We start from the raw sequence: 17893 nt of genomic DNA, 5'->3' as shown, positions 1-17893 counted from the left end.
TCAGGGAGCTGCATGCAAAGGTAAACAAGCCAGCGCGTTGACAGCATGTTGAGAGCATGAATAAATGAGAGAGCGCGAGAGCACGACAGATATTGCTCTATATTTGGCGCACTTTTAGGCATCAGGCTGTTTTGCGCAGACTGGTGATGGCTTGTTTTAGAACTGGAATGTTCAACTACGCGCGTTGAACCTCTTCGAACTTCTTGGTTACTAGTGGATTCTTGCTCTACTGGAAAGTCATGTAATGTTAAGTTTAGATAGTGTGATTGATAGATTGAATTGAAACAATTGAAAGAAAAAAGTACTGTGCTTTTCCCAGCATTAAAATTGGAAGCATTAGGACACATTAGAAGAATTATGACAGTAGATCAGGGAAGGGTTTTAAGCACCTTGATTTGCAAAATATCAAAGGTGCTGTGCTACTGAGTAGATTCAACGATGATCGTTATTTTATTTTTCGGATGGTTCTATTTAAAGCGGATGCAGTCCTAAAAAGTTTAAGATTTGATACCATTAAATGCTCCAAAAACGACTGTGTTTATTCAGACTGTAGTCCCGGTTCACTCTAGTTGTATATATTATAAGAACGATTCTTAGCGAAGCTACACCAAAAAGTTACTTTTTTCAATTTCCAATTCGAATTTTTATATAAAAAATTTCATTTTTATTATGATTCGAAAATTGCAGTGTTCTTTAAATACGTTTTCTTACCCCAAACGCCAAAAATATTGACCAAATAAGGTCTGCAAGCCCATGAATAGGAGAGGACATTTTTTTTTCATAAAACTGCTCCTTTCGTTGTCCCGTCACGGAAAGAAATGGCTGGCAAAAACTCAAATTTCAACCAATTTGTTCAGTCCAAGGAGCAAAAGATTCGTTTTTCAATTTGTGATAATGTGTAGAAGAGCAAAAATTAAAAAAATAATAAGCTAGCAAAACTGTAGCGATTTTCTTGGTGTGCCTTTTTAAAGTCCAGGTTTACGATGTTGTCCCGTCACGCAAACGGATATGTTTTTTTTCTGAACATCCTGATGAATACTTTTAAAATTCAGTATAATATTCAATAACTTCCCTTGAATTTTGATAAGGATGGCAGAGCGATTGCTCTATTTTTCCACATTCCCCACGCTAATGATTAAGTCTTAAAAATACATTTTAACGAGATAAAAAAAGTCTTAAACATAATTTTAATTAACAGAAATTTATAATAGTATAAAAATAATAAAACGTAAAAATAAAAGCCATTCGAAAGAAAAAAGCTTTAAAAATTTTTTTTTACATTGAACAGGTACTTCATTCGGGCACGAGTCGCCTCTGCAAGATATAGCCACCGAAAGTTTGATTTTAGCGAAATATTTGCAGTTTTTCAATTTTAAAAAAATAGTGACCCTGAGTGACCATTTCTAAAAATATTTTTTTTGAAAAGTTCAGAAAATTTGCTATAAAATTGTCTAACAGACATTGAAGATTGGACCTCGGGTTGCTGAGATAGAGCCGCTTTAAAAAAAAGAAACACGAAAATTGAAGTTTTCTAAATCTCACCAAAACAACCCACCTTTTTCTAATGACGATATCTCAGCAATTAATGGTCCGATTTTCAATGTTAATACATGAAACATTCGTGAAATTTTCCGATCTTTTCGAAAAAAATATTTTGAAATTTTTTAAATCAAGACTAACATTTTAAAAGGGCCAAATATTGAATAAAACTTTGCCGAAGACACTAAATTGATCAGAAAATTCACTCAAAAGTTACAGCTGTTTGAATATTTACATACCATTTTTGTATGGACAGCAGCCAAAATTGTATGGAGACTTGTATGGGTGAACCAATGACACAAAATAGCATATTTGGTCATAGGGAAGGCCCCCACAAAGTTTGAGCCAAATCAAAAAATACAAATAAAATCCATTTCCGGTTTTGGTAGAGAATTGCTCCCTTTTAAAAAAAACTCGAATCGATTTTGGCCGGATTTGCCTTTTTATGACCGCTTTGGGGTCCAATAATATTCTATTCAAAATTATTAAGTTTAGTGAAATATTCTAAAAGTTATGCTATGAAAAAGCTTTTTGTAGATACAAAAAAGGGTGATTTTTTGCATAACCTCAAAAGGCCGGATATTTTTGTTTACGTGCGAGTGTCGCGCCAGATGCGAAACACCCGGTTACCATATTGTTTCAAATGAGAGTCTGCACGTTTTCTTAAAAATTTGTATCAGTTTTATTTTTTTTATTCATAAACTTATTTTCATCAGGTCCTTTTCGGTGCTGGAAACTGGTTTGGACCGAATCTGGATTAATACAACTTAGGAGTTGAATTACTTTGTAAATGTGAGAAAGGTAACAACCACCTAATGGTGGATTGAGAAACTTTTTTTTTATCTATTCCTACAACAAATTGATATGCAAGTTTTCCCACAAATTTCGAGTCAAAAAAAATATTGTTGAAAATAGATGTTAAGTGTTTTTGACATGAGAGCAATTATCTACCAAAACCGGAAATGGATTTTATTTGTATTTTTTTCAAACTTTGTCGGGGTCTTCCCTACGACCCCCCCCCCCCTTCTTTTTAAAAATATTGTTATCGAAAAGATCGGAAAATTTCACGAATGTTTCATTTTTTAACGTTGGTTTTTGTCGTCTAAAACGCAGTTCCAGCTCAAATCAGGATTTTTTCTGTTACTTTTGTACCCGACCCTCTCCGATTTCAATGAAACTTTGTAGACATGTTATCCTAGGCCTATATAAGTCATTTTTGTGTATATGGAGCCAATTGAACTCGAAAATAACATTTGAGAAGGGCGTAAGTTATTTAAATATTTTTTTTTATTTTGCAATTTGAAAATTACTGTATCTCGAAGCCGTTGCACCGTATCAAAAGTGGTCAAAGCACAAACTTGTAGGAAATTGGAGCTTTTATTGGAAAGGTCCTATAAATACAAGCACAACACAAGGTTTTCACAAGCTTTAGAAAGCCTTTGATCTTTTGTTTGATAAATATGTTTTGTAAGGAATTTGAAAAGAACAATTATTGACAATCAAGTTTGAACTGAGGAAAACCCGGAAAATTATGCAAGTTATCTCTTTAAAATCAAACTGACAGTTAAATAAAAATGTCTAATTAGCAAAAGCTTTGACCCAATCAAAAAAGCAATGATTTTTTTTAATAATTTGTTAAAATTGTAAAGAATTTTAACAAATTATTAAATCCGTATCCGTACTATGCGAAAAATTCCGTACAAAAATTCCGGCCTGTTTAAAACCCGCGGAGAGGGTCGAAAATCCTCACGGTAAGGAAAAAAATCGTACAGTTGGTAGCCTTATATTTAAGCTTATATCTGTTTGCCCATACATCCAATTGAAAAGCTGTCAAAGGCAAACTTATGGGAAATTGGACGAGCTTTCCGGAAAAAATATAAACAAGACTGAAAAATCAAGTATGTCCTATCGAAATTGCCGAAAACCACCAAAAAACCTATTTTTTCTACATTTTAATTTTTTAAACCGCTGTATCTTCCCAAGGATTGAACAAAGGACAGTGGTCAATATGGAGACTTTTATGTAAAATTGTCTGGCGAATCGATTCCCACTATCGTTTTTTTTTTTTTATTTTGACGTTTAGACCACAGTTTTAGTAAATGATTATTGTATTTTTTTAGGAGACATACCTCCTGCATCTTTCGTCAGTCTTTTTGTAACATCTTGGCCTATTTCCTCAAAAAATTTCAACATAAAAAATCGTGACATCACCTTAAAACTTGACTTTTAAACATAAAAATCAAAAAAATCTCATAGAAGTGGCGTGTACTTTTATTTTAGTGTATTTTTTATGAAAGCCCGTCCAATTTCCTATGACTTTGACCACTTTTCAGTACAATGCAACGGCTTCGAGATACAGTAATTTTTAAATTGCAAAATACAAAAATATTTAAATAACTTACTGTTATTTTCGTTATTTTATAGGCCTAGGATAACATGTCTACAAAGTTTCATTGAAATCGGAGAGGGTCGGGTACAACAGTACAAGAAAAATTCCTGATTTGAGCCGGAATTGCTCAAACATATAAAAAATCTCGAAAAAAAAAATACGGATTTTGAGAAGTTAAGTTCTGCGAAAGAAAGCTAATGCCAAATCGACAAATTGTTTTTTTTTTCTTGTACATATTGTTTTCCGAATAGTCTTCAACAAAACCTACAATTTAGCGAATACACCAAATTCGCAACAAATAAAGTAATATTATTTTTGATTAAAAATTGATTTTACATTTAAAACAAATGGTGTTTTTTTATTTCCAAAACCCTAAAAAAATACGAATATTAAATAGTAGAGAGGTGGTGGTAAGACAGCCATGCTCTTGTTTTACTACTTAACTTGATAAAAGTTACCCAAATACCTTATGATTTTGCACCGTATGCATAATAAGTCTCTTTGAACCAGTTTTTGTAAAACAAACAAGTGATTTGTTAATCAAATTTTAAAATGTAAGGAAAAATAATATATGTCAAATGAAAAAAAAAATGCTAGGTTCATCAACTTTTTGAAACAATTCTGAAGGATATAAATAAAAGTTTTTCAATTCTCAATCATAATATCCATAACAGTATCAGATACAAAAATCAGGTTTTTATGTATTTTTATCCAAGGGTCCTGATATTTCGTTCAAAGATCAGAAATCGCCCACTGAATTTGCCGTGAATTTGTTTTTGGCATGGTGGAAATTGCTGTCAAATGTGTCTTTAGTGGTGTGTTATCAACAAAATTGCTAAATATTTTAAGATATATAGATTTACAGATGCAGATGCAAACGAATGGCAAACAAAATTGTCGAATTTGGTCACCTGCGGGTAAATTTGGTCTAATCCAATGAAAAGACATTGTAGTTTAACCCTATGAAATAAAGTATAAAGAAAAATTAAAGAGATTTTTTTTTGCTATTAACGTTTTCATTCTGAAATTTTCACATTTTTTTAAGAAAATTAAATTTGGACTTACTCAGCTCCCAAAACTATGGAATGTTGAAACCACTTCAAATTTCAAGTTCAAAACAACAATCCCAAAAAACCCGATTTAATCCCACCTGGGGTGAGATAGAGCCTTTCTTACAAAAGGAAGTTAACGGCAGTTGATTTTATTTTTTTTTCAAAGAAATAGCAATATAAAGAATGGTCCATTCATAATACAATTCGAAACTCAACCATATTTTTTCATATAACTGAAAAGCGCTGGTTTTTGCCCCTTTTGCCATGGCCGGTTGTAAAGCATTTTCGATTTTTTAAATCAGAACACATTGTTTTTGAGACAGAGAATTAGCTCACAATTTGCGATGTTCGTAATGTTTTCTGCATATCGCTAAATTGTTCGTTTTCTCTGAGTGTTATTTTGCACTTTTCAAAATATTAAAAATTAACGAGAAAACAAAATAATTCCGTCTTGCTCCAATGCGTTAAAGTGGTTACAAAATAACTGGCAGAAAGTGTTTCAACACCCGAGAATTTGCCGTGTTGTAAACAACGATGTAACGGTAAAGCCGCATAAATGTTCTTGAAAGCTTTGAAACGCCTACTGTAATTCACTAAACTGTCATTTAGGCGTTAGGCAAAATTGAGCTTTCAATAAGCAAGCATTTAGGCGTTTTTGGGATTGGAAGCATACAACGACTGAGCGCTCGGTGGGACTTCACTACGACAAACGCAAACGTACCGAATAAACCACCGTGGTGCGCTGGTACGATGAACAAAAATACTAATACACAAAAAGGCTAGTACCGAAGCTAGAAAACCAAACCCGCGATGTGCGTTGTCACTGGCACATGGGAAGCTTGAACGCTTCCCAGAAATTCGTTCGCTCAGAGTTCGATCAGAGAATGAGCAAAAAAAAAAGAAAGGCAAAAGAATGAGCATGAGGCTTCAGAACAGATAGCTGCTTGCGTCTAGTTTGCGTTAACTGAAGCTTAGCATAGAAAATAATGATAGGCGATGTGTGATGAACGAGCAATCGATAAAGCAACTTGCACTAAAAGGGGGTAATCTAGTATCAAAACTCTGTACGCGCCAGCATCACGCGCCAGCATTGCTCGCGTCTGCATGTGAAGCTCAACTTGGCAACTTGGTAGACGAATTCTGTCATTGTCAATCGATCGGGCGTCGAAAATCGATCGTCCATGATTTTTTGCAGATTTTTCGAATGAATATTTCTCGAGAAATGATTTGGGAACGAAGCTTGATTTGGCGTCGGAGCCAAAAGCAAACACTATACCTTTCTTTAGTAAGAAAGGCAAAACATTGCGTCACCGAAAATCGACTGCCAAACGAAGTTTCACACCACAGCCGGATAAGTCAAAGTGAAGCCAGCACACCAGGTCGGGGTCGACAAATGTCCTCATCACAGTGCCGCTCCTTTTTCATTCACCGGCGCGTTGCGTGTGGGGTTGTGTGTGTGTGCGCCAAACTGTGGATTAATGTTTTATCCTTCTTTGGCTACAAACGCGAACAAAACAGAAAACAATGGAAGAGGCGTCACACACACACACATCTTCGTTGCGGAAAAGGAGCACGACTCTCCTGGAATGTTAAAGGTTATCATGGGACTTTGCAGTTTAAATTTTATGAGACATTTTACTGCGAAAGAAACACACACAAAAAAAAGTTTTCCGTTGCTCGGCTGGGAAAAGGATCTCCGCCTAAAATTTTCGGCAGAAAAAAGAAAATAGGAGAGCAAAAAACAACGACAGCAAGAGGAAACAACCACTTTAGTTATTGATTGTCAGATGTTGTGTGTGAGTTTGTATGTGTGTCTTATTTTGGTTCCTGCAGCATGGTTTGCTTGCGATGAGGAAAGGGATTTTACTCTAGTGTTAAATCTGATATGGCTCTTTGGCCTCTTTTTGTCAGTGTGTTGAGATTTTGGCAACTGGATACGAGTTTTTGTCATTATTTGATGTGACTGGAGAACGTTCAGAATCGGCTGCCAAATGAGTCTGAATATTCATTCGATAGCTCCGAGCAGGCTTCTTTCCTTACACGTTCGAGCAAAGCAATTTTAAAATGGATAAATTTTACCAGCTGACGTGTAAAAACGCATATTTCGAAATTCTCCAGTTTTTTTAAGGTAGTGTAGTAACTCGAATAATTTTATTCTAAATGTGACATTTAATTTGAGTTACAATTTCTATTTTTTACCGCAACCGCAACGGCCTCCTCTTGAACTAGGGATGACAGCCAATATTTACTCTAAACTTGTGAGTTAACACTTCAAAAGTATCTCCCACTTTCCACAAAATAAAGATAAAATATGAAATTCACAAAAGTTTTATTCTGTAACATTGGAAATCGGATGATCTAAAATTTCGTCGATTGAAAAAGAAAGGCACAAATAACACATGTTTCAAAATTTGCATTTTTTGCAAGCCACCAAACGGTACTTTCCAGAATCTAAAAAATGCAAAACCTTGTTTTTTTGTGAATTCGTTGACATCTTATGTTGCAAACTTTGACACTAGCTGAAAGCTATTACAAATTTTGTTTAATGTATTTCACTCGGCCCTGGTCCAGGTCGAAAAGAAATGGAAAAAAATCAAATTTGGGGCATAATTTTTTATAAAAAAAAATCTTTGAACATTAGAAACAGTTCTGTCACTGTCGACATTATTTAAAAATTTCATGATAAGTTGAATCATCCAAAAGATTCATAGTTTTTTTTCAATAACAATTATGATTAATTAAAAGTCAAGTAAAGGAGCTATTAGACTATGGAGCAGTTCTCTAGGATTTCGGTCATTCGATTTTTTTTGTATTTTTTAATCCGACTGAAACTTTTTTGGTGCCTTCGGTATGCCCAAAGAAGCCATTTTGCATCATTAGTTTGTCCATATAATTTTCCATACAAATTTGGCATTTTTTTATTTAACTTTTTATCACTAAAATTTGATTCGCAAAAAAACACTATTTTTATTTTTTTTTATATATGTTTTAGAGGACATAAAATGCCAACTTTTAAGAAATTTCCAGGTTGTGCAAAAAATCATTGTCCGAGTTATGAATTTTTTAATCAATACTGATTTTTTCAAAAAATCGAAATATTGGTCGCAAAATTTTTTCAACTTCATTTTTCGATGTAAAATCAAATTTGCAATCAAAAAGTACTTTAGTAAAATTTTGATAAAGTGCACCGTTTTCATGTTGAATCCATGTTTAGGGGTCTTTTTTGAAAATAGTCGCAGTTTTCATTTTTTCAAATTAGTGCACATGTTTGCACACTTTTGGAAAAAATATTTTTGAAATGCTGAGAAAATTCTCTATATTTTGCTTCTAAGGACTTTGTTGATACGACCTTTAGTTGCTGAGATATTGCAATGCAAAGGTTTAAAAACAGGAAAATGATGTTTTCTAAGTCTCACCCAAACAGCCCACCATTTTTTAATGTCGATATCTCAGCAACTAATGGTCCGATTTTCAATGTTAATATATGAAACATTTGTGAAATTTTTTAATCTTTTCGAAAACATTATTTTCAAAATTTTCAAATCAAGACTAACATTTCAAAAGGGCCAAACATTCAATATTACGCCCTTTTAAAATGTTAGTCTTGATTTGAAAATTTTGAAAATAATGTTTCACAAATGTTTCATATATTAACATTGAAAATCGGACCATTAGTTGCTGAGATATCGACATTAAAAAATGGTGGGCTGTTTGAGTGAGACTTAGAAAACATCAATTTTCCTGTTTTTAAACCTTTGCATTGTATCTCAGCAACTAAAATCGTATCAACAAAGTCGAAGAAATAAAATATAGAGAATTTTCTCAGCTTTCAAATATTTTTTCCAAAGTGCAAAATGCTAATTTAAATGAAACTGCTACAATTTTCAAAAGTCACCTAAATATGGTTTAACATGAAAACGTGCTATCAAATTTTACTAAAAATGTACACGATTGCAATTGATTTACATCGAAAAATGAAGTTGAAAAATTTTGCGACAATATTTCGATTTTTGAAAAATCAGTATTGATAAAAAATTCATACTCGGTCAATGATTTTGCACAACCTGAAATTTCTGAAAAGTTGGCATTTATGTCCTCTAAAACATATCAAAAAATAAAAAAAATTAAAAATAGTGTTTTTTGCAAATCAAGTTTTAGTGATAAAAAGTTAAATAAAAAAATCACCAAATTTTTTTTACCGTGTTTCATTTTTTTCCAGTGTAGTTCGTATCCATACCTACAACTTTGCCGAAGACACCAAATCGATCAAAAAATTCCTTCAAAAGATACAGATTTTTGAATTTTCATAAATCATTTTTGTATGGACAGCTGCCAAATTTGTATGGAAAATTATATGGACAAACTAATGATGCAAAATGACTTCTTTTGTCATACCGAAGGCACCAAAAAAGCAGTTTTCCGGAATAAAGAAGCTATTAGACTATGGCAAGCAAACAAACAAACAAACTAGCTCGCACTTTTTTGTGTTTGACAGTTTGCCAAACTCGCACATTTATTTGCGGCAAACTCACAAACAAAGCCAAATGTATGCAAGCTGAAGTTTCTACAAACAAATGCAGGCAAACAAACAGAGCAAGCAAACTGCCAAACTGTCAAAAAACTTGTTTTTTTTTTGTGTGAGTCTGTTTGTTTGTCGTAGTTTAATGCTTCCTTAAGGATAAGGGAGGGAGGGGATTGCCTCTGGCCAACTGTAATAACTGAAAAAGCATTTTGGGATACCTTTTGCATAATTGCACAAAAAAATATCTAGGTAAAAATGTTGTTATGGTTTTGTTTTAGCAAATTGCAAAAAAAGCCAAAGGCGGGTGTCAGCGGATTTTCCGACGACGTAATTCCAGTTCGGTACGAAATTTCAACGAAAAATCAATTCTATCGATACAAAGACCCTCAAAACGGTGTTAAATCCAATTAAAAATGTTTATTTAGCAATTCTGTGGTAATATATATGGCATCTAGATAAATTAAAAGTTTGCAAAATTAAGATTAGTTAAGTTTCATATAGAATTTCCAGAGTTATTACTACTACTAGGTTTTTGTCAAACTTTTAATTGTTTGCATGTTTCATCACAAAATGTGCATAGTTTCCAAGGGGTGTAATATTTTTTTTACATACTGTTTATTCGTTTTCTTAAAACTTGAGTAAAACAAATCATTTAAAATAGCTTCATAAGAATAATTGAAAGACAACGTAGCATCAAACCAATTAAGATGTAATAAACAGACCTCGTTACACTACCGCTGTTCAGGTACAATGACTCGCTCACTTTAATGTGTTTATCACGAGTGTTTGTGCCTGCTCAGGTTCGGTACACGTGCCCGTGTAGCTACTACTAACAGTTTCCAGTAGCCTGCACGTAAAGCTCCATTAAAAAAAAAATCTAGCCCACTGAGCAAGTAATTGAAACCATATTTTAGCTATTTCTCTCCTGCCTCTGCCTGCTGAGCGTGTGGCAGCGGTTTTAATTATCATACTTTTATCATAATTACTTTAAATGCACACACCATTTACGTTTTGCGAGCGGGGAGGTGCCACCCGACAGCAACACCGGGAAGACCCGACCATCAGGTAATGCGTTTTTTGCGCTGCCTTTTATCATAACAACAGCTTTACTAGGGCCACATTAGCGAAAACAGCAGCCGGGTCATGCAGCAGCTTAGTATCACTCTATTCTCTATTTAGTGAGGTTTATGGGCAGCGTTGTGCCGTCCAAACCTGGGTGGCTGGGGAACCATAACTGGAAGCTATCTGATTAGACTGATCTGTATTGTTGTGAGGAAAAGATCGATAAGGTATTGACTAAAATTGTCAATTGTCCACGTAGACCGATTTTAGTGATAAATGTAACTCAAAATTAAAATAATGTTTAAGAAATTGTTAACAGCCATGTGCAAAACTCATAAACTATCACTGATTGGATGCATATTTACTTGTTTGTGTCCCTTATCAATCTTAGATTCGAGTTCGTAAATTATTGCGCAACAGATCAAGTCAGTCAGTCGTGTAGGCAATTTTAAACATGAAAAAAATTACAAAAAAAGTCGGTATTTTTGAAAATAAATTTTAATTAATCAGTTATTAAATATCAAATATTGCTCAGCGAGGACTAGGCCCCAATTTTTGGCCAATCCGCCCTTGCTTTCGTTCCACAAGACGGCACAAAGAGACGCAATCAAGACGCGGTCAGTAATCCGCTTTGCGGCAATCCTATTGTAACGATGAGGGGCACGGCACTAAATATCGAATCACAGGCCCCCATATTGGGAATCACCAACATGGCTTGGTCGAATCCCTTATGGTCGGTTTTGATTCCCCAGGCCTGGGAGTACCAATCAGTGGAACAATTAGACCAGTGACCGCAGCGAAACTTTTCGTTGGAAGATAATGACTGGAACTTTAAAGCAGTAGTTTTGAATATGTAGGCTTAGATTTCGATTAATTTGGCATTGGAGTTATCAAAAGTTTTGTTTACAAAGAGATAACTATTACATGAAATTGAAAAAAAGTCCATATTATTTTTAAATGGCCTGTTACTGTCAATGTCCACTAGGGTGACAATAAAAAATGGACATCAGAGATACCCTCTGACTCGATTCCTTAGGCAAAAAAAAGTATCTGTGCCAGTTTTGAGCCAAATCGATTAAGGTTTAAAGGTCACTCGGATCTTCTTGCATCCTTCGACAAAGTTGTAGAAAATTAAATTTTCTAGGAGAATCTCACACTTGGGCAATGTTTGCTGAGAACAGGAAAAAAAGTAAATCTTTCCCAGTTCCTGAGGGGAACACCCTTGAAGAGTATCGGGGCCGGCATTTACAAAGCGGATTCAGTGGCAGTTACATTCTCAACTTAATGTTAACATGTTAAGGTTAATGTTAACATTTCATAGGTCGCCTCCCTAAGGTGTCGATATATGGTCCAGTTTGTGACGATACACTACCTTCCCTTTACTAAGCAATCGATTCCAGAAGGGAAAAGATCACCAGTTGTGTTGGTCCGAGCCGGGATTTGAACCCCGATCTACCGCTTACGAGGCGGAAGCGTTACCACTGGGCTACGTGGCTCGGTGCTGAGAACAGTGCCACTACATTTTTGCAATTTTCCCCATATAAATCAACGATAAAAAGCGACCCTTAAACCTTAACCGATTTAGCTCAAAACTGGCGCAGATACTTATTTTTGCCTAAGGAATCGAGTCAGAGTGTATCCCTGATGTCGATTTTTTTATTATCACCCTAGTTCTCAGTTAGTTTTGCTGGAGACGCATGGTGCTTTAAGTTTGATCAATGTTCCAAAATTTGATGAATTAGGGTATATGGCCCTATTTTGGACCTACTATGCAAAGCGTCAACATATTTCGCATAGTTCTCAGGAACGGTCTAACTAATTTGGCTCGTTTCAGGATTGTTTTGTGCCTTAATTTATGCTTAACAAAGTGTACTATTGAAAATTTAAAATAATTTAACCATTCCATTGTAATAAGCATTTCAAGTAAAACATTTTATGGATGCTTTTTGGACTTATTGAATATATTTTGGAGACATCGCTGAACCTATTTTGGACCCACACTCTGATTGGTTGAAATTTGGACAACCGAATTGCGGCGTGCGGCGGCAACACGCACACTTACAAAAACTCGGTTTGATAAACCGAAGGGCCTATCCACGATTATAATTTGGAAAATATTTATTTCAGAAATTAAACAATTATGATGAAACAATGGATTTGAATTTGAAAACGTGTTTTAATCATATTGAATGGAAACTCACGCATCTTTAGCAGGTCTCTGTCCTAATTACAATTTGCATATTCTTACGACCTAATTGTTCAAGCATTAGAACATAAAAGACAACTAGTTATTACTCGCAATAAAACACCTTATCTTAAAATTAAATGAATGACACAGATACATAACAAGATGCAATGAAAAAAGGTTCTAAATTTTACGCAGAGCTTATGTTCAAATATTATTAAACAATCAAGAAATTTTAAAGGGAGATTATAGCTTGTAACTTGGTGTGAAACTTTCTCATCTGTCATGTTAAACTTCACAGTTGCTTAACAAAAAGTTTAACTACATGTTGCACTTTAAAAACAATGTAATATTTGAAAAAAAATCTTTGTTTGACTACCAGGGTGCCTTTGATAGTCATAGTTTGTCTTGCTAAAAGCAGATTTGAGGTTTTCAAACATTATTTTTACTTCGAACTTACCATCACTTAGGTTGCTGATATAATTTTTAAGAAAATCATTTATGTCAATACTTAGTTAATTATGTTTATAAGCTTTTTAATATAATCCATATGAATTTTAGGTAATATTGTTATAAATTCAGAACTTTGCCTGAAATTCGTTGAAACTAGTTTTGTTTATTCAATTATGGATTTGTATTACATGTATAACTGAATTTAAAGAATGAATCAAAAGTTTTCCCATTTTATTTGAAATTTGTTTTACTGGAAATGCCTTTAAATTATGATTTTTTTTAAATTATGTTTCAAAAACAAATAATATTTAATAATATTTTTATTACTTATTTTACCTTTTCCTAGTACCCTTTTCCTAGTAGAAGATTGTCCGAAGAATCCGAAAATGCATTCCGTTTTCCGATTCAAAATCATGTTCATTGAAAAAATAATGACACGTTGAGAAGATGAAAATAATGCTATTTATCAACATTTTCTTAGTTATAGTTAACTAACTTTTTAAACTTTTCAAAATTTCATGAAAAGTTCTTCATGAGGTGCTCAACACTTCTCTACCACGGTCAGTATGATTCCATACCATTCCGTACGTATTCAATTTTTACTCTTCATTTTGCGGAAAAATATCAAACCTATCAAAGTCACCCCGGCTATATGTCTCAAATCATAAAATTCATAATGTTAACATCGCATTAACCTCTTATGCTTATGTGTTTCTAACATGATTGACACGGTAAAATTTAAAAGTGTAATTTATTTTAAACCAACGCTGCCAATTGTGAAAAAAATCGTTATACCTGTATTTTTAAAAATTATACATATATACAGCAATTCCATTTGAAAAGAGCCTAAACCAAAAAAAAAGTTCTCCGATCGGGCTCAAAATTTTTCTGGGGGTTCCTTGGCCAAAATAATTAGACCCGTATTTTTTTGTTTGGCCATTAGGAGTTTACATCGTGCTAGGGTGGTTCAAAAATGGCAATTTTCGTCATTTTCGCAAAAACCACTTTTTCTAAAAATCATATCTCCGCGCCATTTCATCCGATTTTAGCTGTCTTAGACGCAAAGAAGGTGATGAGTTTGGCTATTTGGGAAAAATAGTAAAAGTTCCAAAATCTAGCTTAACTATTGAAAAAGTCGTATGAAAACTTAAAATGGCGTTTTGACCGTGTCTGGACCAAAGAGCCTATGTCTGAAAATATTTTTATCGGATTCCTCGGAAAATTTCACATAACATATCAAAATTGGCGATGTCGAACCGTACGTTTCGAGATATGATTTTGAAAAAAAAACTGCGTTTTCGACGCGCCACGCGCAAAAACGGAAAATGACGAAATCGGCAAAATCAACTTTTTCCACTAAAACTGCGATAACTTTAAAATTTCAGCGATGACCTATAGATGTTATGGTACCAAAAGTTGCGTCTCTCAATTACGAAAATTTTGGTACCCAGACATGTATAGGTCATCGCTGAAATAAAGTTATCGCAGTTTTAGTGAAAAAGTTGATTTTTGCCGATTTCGTCATTTTCCCGTTTTGCGCGTGGCGCGTAAACGCGCAGTTTTTATTTTCAAAAATCGTATCTCCAAACGTACGGTTCGACATCGCCAATTGATGTTATGTGAAATTTTCCGAGGAATCCGATAAAAATATTTTCAGACATAGGCTCTTTGGTCCAGACACGGTCAAAACGCCATTTTAAGTTTTCATACGACTTTTCAATAGTTAAGCTAGATTTTGGAACTTTACTATTTTTCCCAAATAGCCAAACTCATCACCTTTCTTTGCGTCTAAGACAGCTAAAATCGGATGAAATGGCGCGGAGATATGATTTTTAGAAAAAGTGGTTTTGCGAAAATGACGAAAATTGCCATTTTTGAACCACTAGCACGATGTAGGAAACACCTAATGGCCAAACAAAAAAATACGGGTCTAATTATTTTGGCCAAGGAACCCCCAGAAAAATTTTGAGCCCGATCGGAGAACTTTTTTTTTGGTTTAGGCTCTTTTCAAATGGAATTGCTGTATAAATATGCAAAAATCAGATAAAACTTACAAAAAATATATTTTCCATATGTATACTTCTCTGATTAGTTTGCAATACGTCTTAAAAGCCATCACGATCTCCGACACATTTTTTAATTTTTTTTTCTGAACCAAACCAAATTTTGTTTGTTTTCCAGTAAAGAGCATTTAAAAGACGTACAGATGATAATTCAAAGCATTTTTTATTTATAATTCGTAAATTGATCGAGAACTAATCGAAAAATTGATTTGTATACAACTAGCGCTTAAGATCTTTTTAAAACTAACTCAAGATTTTTTCAAATTTAATTCATACGACTTTTTCAAAAACCACTCGTAAGCGATGTTGACAGCTCCTGTCACGGTGACAGCTGACGATTTAATGAACTAGACCATGGGTGCCCAACCTTTTGGCCCTGCGGGCCAGATCTGATATTTCTGTAGTTGTTGCGGGCCGGAGCTTATGTTTAATAAAATATTAAAAAAATATTATTTTTTTCATAAAACCTATTTTATTAAATTGTTTCAATTAAACTTATAAATAAACAAGTGTTTCAAATATGATTCATATATCTAAATTTAAAGAATGAAAAAAAAAAACAAAGATAACTTTGACAGATGTGTTTATTAGATTTAATTTTAGTTTGATTTGGGTTAAATTGTATTATAATATTTTTTGTCGATTGAAGTCAAATACCCTGATATCATTTATTAAAAAATAGCATGTAAATTGCAAGTTTTTTTTTAATTTGTAAAATCAACGAGACAAGATAACATTTATTGAAAAGAAATCTTCTGTACAATTCAAAACTATTTTTACGTTGTAGTGCACCTTTATCCAAATATTTTAAAAAAATTGAAAAGTTTTACGTTTGATGATTTTAAAGACACGAAAATAATTCTTCGTATTTCATAGAATTATTGGCGGTAATGAAAATATTTTTTTGCTCTTTGATGTTTTGACTCATTTTGAAATATTTTTTATATCTTAAAAATATTTGCAGTGGTTTTTATTTCCAATATGATTAATTTGCTTTTTTAAAGCTTTTTCCAGCAAAACTTTATCACTGAAAAGCTGTTATGAAAAATTTCCTTATCCACTTATGAAAAATCAATTTTAATCTAAATCCTCAAAACACAATATTTTAATTAAAAGTGAAATCAGCCAAAACTTAAAGAAATTTTAATTAAGTATCTTTTTGCAATCTTTTTGCAAGGATGACAAGAATAAAATTCAAAGAATGTTTAAATGTGAAATGAAATCATTCAACAAAATAAAAAGGCAAAATCCAAACAAAACTTTGAATTGGCAACATTTTATGTCAAAAGCAAAAAAAAAACAAAAAAATGTTTTTTTATAATATCTAAAAGATTGATCTTAAGATTATTTTTAAAATTTTGACACTCAATTTTTTTATTGAGTTTTTCATTATGAGCCTTAAGGGCCGGTTATAGAACTATTTTGAAAAGCCGTCGCGGGCCGGATGGAATGGCTTCACGGGCCGGACGTTGGGCAGGCCTGAACTAGATCCTTTATGTTTTTCAATCGTTTCCCCTTCAATTCCAACAGGGTAGCCAGTTTGCATATTTTGAAGCAAAAATTAAAAATATATGTGGCTAAATTGGTGATAATGATGTTAAGACAAAAATAAATCAACATCAGTTTAAATTTTAGGATACTTTGCAATCGGTCCTAACAATCATCTAAATCTCTAGCATCAATTTGCATTTTTGTCGTTTAAAAAACATATTTTCATTGTTTCTGTTAATCATTTGCTTTTTAAAGCTTGGATTTCATTCAAATAATTACAGTAAAGAACTTCAATTCAAAATATTAAATTAAAAAATTTCAATCAATTTCAATGAAATATCGAAATAAATTGATAAACAAAACTGGCAACACCTTGTTATGCATGTGTTGGTGATAGCCTTGAACCGACGGCAAAGTAGCTCCAAAAACTGATCCAACGCGGCTGATTTGAAAAAATATTTTGAAATGAGTTTTTTTCGATAATAGAATAGTTATTTCAATGGTTTAGTGACGGAAAACAAGAAAGAATTAAATAAAGTAAGTAAATCTTTCCCAGTTCCTGAGGGGAACACCCTTGAAGAGTATCGGGGCCGGCATTTACAAAGCGGATTCAGTGGCAGTTACATTCTCAACTTAATGTTAACATGTTAAGGTTAATGTTAACATTTCATAGGTCGCCTCCCTAAGGTGTCGTGATAAAGTCCAGTTTGTGACGATACACTACCTTCCCTTTACTAAGCAATCGATTCCAGAAGGGAAAAGATCACCTGTTGTGTTGGTCCGAGCCGTTTTTTGAACCCGGATCTACCGCTTACGAGGCGGAAACGTTACCACTGGGCTACGTGGCTCAGTGCTGAGAACAGTGCCACTACATTTTTGCAATTTTCCCCATATAAATCAACGATAAAAAGCGACCCTTAAAACTTAACCGATTTAGCTCAAAACTGGCGCAGATACTTATTTTTGCCTAAGGAATCGAGTCAGAGGGTATCCATGATGTCGATTTTTTATTATCACCCTATTTCTCAGTTAGTTTTGCTGGAGACGCATGGTGCTTTAAGTTTGATCAATGTTCCAAAATTTGATGAATTACCTATCGCCAAAAAAAATCATCTTAGGATTCTGTAACCTAATGAA

The 17893-nt window shown here is 33.6% G+C and overlaps 1 protein-coding gene across 1 annotated transcript in view; it reads right to left on the bottom strand.

Annotated features, from left to right (window-relative positions):
- LOC6031364 (UPF0047 protein YjbQ) overlaps positions 1-17893 on the bottom strand; it is a 98975-nt gene that overhangs the window by 73070 nt on the left and 8012 nt on the right. The gene's annotated exons all lie outside the window — the stretch shown is intronic.

Source organism: Culex quinquefasciatus, chromosome 2, assembly GCF_015732765.1.
Source record: "Culex quinquefasciatus strain JHB chromosome 2, VPISU_Cqui_1.0_pri_paternal, whole genome shotgun sequence".
NCBI lineage: Eukaryota > Metazoa > Arthropoda > Insecta > Diptera > Culicidae > Culex > Culex quinquefasciatus.
This window is presented reverse-complemented; position numbering and strand designations above follow the sequence as displayed.